Raw genomic sequence first — 4,494 nt, 5'->3', positions numbered from 1 at the left:
TCAATCTGAACTGAGAGGCGATTCCTTTCCATTTTTGTCGTCGAATCTTGTTTATGAAGGGTTGATAACAGGATATCTAAAAAAAATACTTGCTTTCCAGTTTCATGAAAGTGAAGCTTTACAGTGGGGCTGTTTGTTATGATACAAAGAAGGTTTAGTTGAACATGATAAACTTCCAATAAGCTTTCGTTGAGTTTTATTGATTTTGCAAATTCATGTTTCAGTTTCAGTTTTTCAAATATTCAAAAAAAAGAACGGTTTTTAGGAATGTATCTTTTTGTGTAGAAAATATAGAAAAATAAAATTGAGATTAAAGGTATCAAAAATGTCTACTTTGGTATTCTTAGAAAACAAAGAGTTCGAAGAGTAAAAACTGAATTGAATAACTAAATAACATTATACTGTAAGGTTAAGTACTGTTTATTAGCAGATTTAAAGAATTTTCGAAACATTAATATCGTCCCTGTATAACTTTTATCTTTTGGAATGCAGATTGCGCATGTTTCTGGAAAGAGTATTAATTAAAAGCTTAACAGCTGTTAAAATGAGTAAATCATAACATTTAGGTTAACGAAAGGTTAAATAATATTTGTTATTTATGAGAGCAGAGACTTTGTCCACTTTTATTTGTTTGTATGTCTCATATTCCTTCTACAGAAGTGCAGTTGTAGAGTTTGAGGTATTTATTTTGATTTTTGGAAACCATAACAAAGAAGTATAGACCTGAATCTAAGTTTGTTTCCTTAAACAAGTGGTTGATATGGTAGGAACTGTTTGGAAATAAATTTGTTGTTTTGTTTCTTTTGAAAATTGTCACTTTTAAAGTCATAAAGTGTTCATAACTATATTAAATTTAACAGAGCCACAGGTTGCCAATAACTTTTTTTTTTAAACATTCTTAAATAATTTGATTGAGGTGGCATTACAACAGTTGTATGTAAACTGATAGAGAAGCTTCGATAGCCAAATTAATAATTTCACATATTTTTGAGATTTATGATCTTCTCACGTTAGGTGTTTTTTTTTCTTCTTTTGTTTAAGACTGAAAATAAAAGTTTAAAATTTCTCAAAACCGAACTGATAGATTTTTATTAAATTTGTTCTCAATTCTTTTCTTAACTTTTCTTCTTTCAATAAAAAAAAATATGTTTGTATTGGTCCAGATGAAGCTGTTGTTTTTAAGAGAATTTATGAATCGAGTTCAATATTTTTTTGTTTGAGTAATATTTGATGATTAAAAATTTCATTGTTTTTTTTGGATTTCTTGTATCTTCGCATTATGTTCATTTTCGTAGATCTGGTGTTAGGTACTTCGGAAAACTCAAGAGCTTACAGAATTTACAAATAAAATGCGCGTAGCCACTTTCGGTATTTTTCTATGCTATATTTACTAAAAAAGAAGCTGGGATTTTCAAAGGTTGGCCAAAATTCTGCAATACAAAAAATATTCGTTTTATCAATTTTCCTATTATTTTGTTTGGAAATAGTTCAAAAGTTTATAATAAAATCACATAAAAGTGAAAAATCAACTGTTCATTTAAAGTTAGGTGTACCCAATACAAGGATACAATGGGAAAAATTGACAACTGTTTTTTTATGGAAAGGAATTCAAGCATCCTCAACATCATCATTTTATGGAAAGAGATTCGATAATCTTTAAAATGCAATAAATGCGATTGAAGAAAATTATCGAAACGTTCTGTTTGACATTGTATATTTATACCGCACCAGATGCAGATTTTAATACAGACGGGGTTGAAATAGACACAGAAAATTTGGATAAAAACTACAAACCCAATGATGTTCCTGGTAACATTGAACTTCAATTAGGAATTAGGATTTTGATAGCGTGGACGAAGTTAATTTAACAGTGATAAGAGCCTCAATATCTGGGAAATCTATCGTTTCAAGGAGATATTGCTCGATATTATCTTAGAAGGTATAAAACTCTCCAACTTTCGACACCAATACGCTCCATGTCTACGAGTGTTGCTTTATCTAAAGGTCACCTTTTAGCAAAGAGAATTGAAAAGTCTCTTAGATGCGAATCATATGGGTTTTTAAGTTCTGTTACATAGTTCCGTGTGTCGAAAAAGAATGCTTTAAGTAATGTCATACACGTAATTAGAAACCATATGTTCCCATTTTACTTGGTTGGGTACATCTTAAAAATCAAAGTTCCTACAAAAAATATTTTTGTATACCTTTGACACTATTTAATAAAGTTATGATATGAAAATTTTGAAATGTTTATTTTAAATGTCTTTGGTAATAAATGGGTTATGAAGAATTCCCCAACACATCAATAACAACATTTTGTGTAAAATAAAATAAAGTTTGAAGTCAATATCTTTCTTTGTTCTCAAGATATTTTTGATTCTTAGTCGTTTTTATAGATTTTCGTTTGAACTTTATTTTTCCTAAAAAAAAAAATTCCCAGATGTTAAACAATATTTTTCATAATATAAAATTAGTTTGAAGCCAAAAGCTTCAACTGTTGACAATATTTTTGAGTCAAAAATCAAATTTATCAACTATTGTAGTACTTTTTTAAGATTTTTTGTGTAAAAAAGCTATATAGTATAATATAACCAGATTTTTCAATTTAATAGTAAAAAAACCCGTACCCGTGATGTTTAGTGTGTACTGTGTAGGATTGCCATGACAGCGATCTTCAGTTAAATCGCTGCCTGTTTCATTAAATTTGTTTGTGATTACTGTCCCTTGCTAGGAAAATTGACAAATCCTCTATGAGAAGTTTCTCAAATTAGCAGTTCAGGTTTAGCATAAAGACTGCATTTTTGAAATTTTTGAAATTACTCGAACAAAGAATTCACTAGTCTCTACGAGCTGTTGAGCCACTTACTTTATTTATATTTATAGTAAAACAAAACCCCAACTCAATTTAAAAGACATTTAAACATCTTTGTAAAGTTATTATATGTAAAACAAACAAAGTCCATTGTTTGTCATTTGGTTCTTGAGATATGGTGTATAAAAAAAGATATTCCAAACGTTCAAAAGCTTCTCTAAGAAATTTTGATTTAATTTCAATTTGGATGTCCTTAATTTAAATCCGATTTCAAAATGAATGTATCATGTCAGGTTTTTGAGATATTACTTTCTAAAATTAAAAAAACACGTTTATAAGGCTTTTCAAAGCAAGCTATCTTAATGAATGAGTTTTTTTCTCAATAAAATCCGTGATGGTTTTTCGAATCAATGATCCTTTTCTTCCAAATTCAGTTGAAACATTTGTATTGTTTTATATAATATTCAAATAAATCTTCATAACTTGTTAGAATTCACATGTCTTACAAGAATCTTAAAGAAACGCTTATTCTCTTATTCTAAAAAGCTTTCCGAAATACAAATGCTAAACAATTTGAAATAAAGTTGTGTCCTTGTAACGAATCTATTGTCTTAACAATTTTATTCCATTAATTTCTTGAAAGATATTAAGAATAATGCTGAAAACGTTCATCTTAAAGAAACTAAGTTACGTACTAAAATTATTTAAGTTGTATCTAGAAAGGAAAGATTTGTACTTTTTAATATCTTCATGCAGTTTATAAGTAGGAGATATTTTGAGTTCTAACGTAGGACAAAAAAATCCTCTAAAAATTATACCCTAATATTTTTTTTTCAAACCATAATTGTTGTCTTTAAACCTTGCAAAATGTTATACAGTTGACGTCCAATATAACGAATGCCCGATATAGCGAATTTGCGAAATAACGAACGCTTTTGAAATTTACATTAACATCTCTAAATAACGAACGATAATAAAAATTTGCTATCCGATATAACGAACGCGTGTATATATTGCCTTAAAATGATTTTTTTTCTTGCCATTGTGATCTGTGCATATATTTTTATGTCAATACATAAGTTTATTCTCGTACATATGTATGTGTGTGCGCCAAAGGTTCAAAACTATAACAAGCTTTCTGTTTTTCGTTTAGTCTTCGCATCGTCTACTAAAACATTTTTGTTAGAATTCTTATTTTTTGGTTTGTCTATCGCTATGCAGTTTTGAATTTTATGTACGGTCTTACACACACATATTCAATGACACGACGCACGGCAAGATAATGTTAGCAGTTAAATAGTGTTTTTGTTGTTTAAAGTCTCGTCTGGTTGAAACGCTCCGTAATAATTTTGTAGATTTAGTTTTGTGTATAAAATATTAAAATGAATACAAAATCCCAACGTACTCGGCTTTCATTAAAGGACAAAGTCAAAATTATTGATGAGTGCAACAAAGGCGTTTCACTTAAGGAAATTTCAATAAAATTCCGTGTGCCAAAATTAATAATAAAATTAATAAATCAACCACTTACTTAAATTTTTTTGAATGGAAAAGTCGATCGATATAACGAACGCTCTCGATATAGAGAATGACCTCGAACATTATATCATTCGTTATACTGGACGTCCACTGTATTTCAAATACAACCAATAAATTAAAAAATTCGTACGTGTATTTCAAAA

General features: G+C 28.7%; 1 protein-coding gene across 1 annotated transcript in view; it reads left to right on the top strand.

Moving 5' to 3' along the window:
• LOC129945909 (cilia- and flagella-associated protein 298-like) overlaps positions 1-4,494 on the top strand; it is a 100,648-nt gene that overhangs the window by 33,186 nt on the left and 62,968 nt on the right. The window lies entirely within an intron of this gene.

Source organism: Eupeodes corollae, chromosome 2 (genome assembly GCF_945859685.1).
Source record: "Eupeodes corollae chromosome 2, idEupCoro1.1, whole genome shotgun sequence".
NCBI lineage: Eukaryota > Metazoa > Arthropoda > Insecta > Diptera > Syrphidae > Eupeodes > Eupeodes corollae.
The sequence above is the reverse complement of the archived record's forward strand: the minus strand, read 5'-3'. Positions and strand labels throughout refer to the sequence as shown.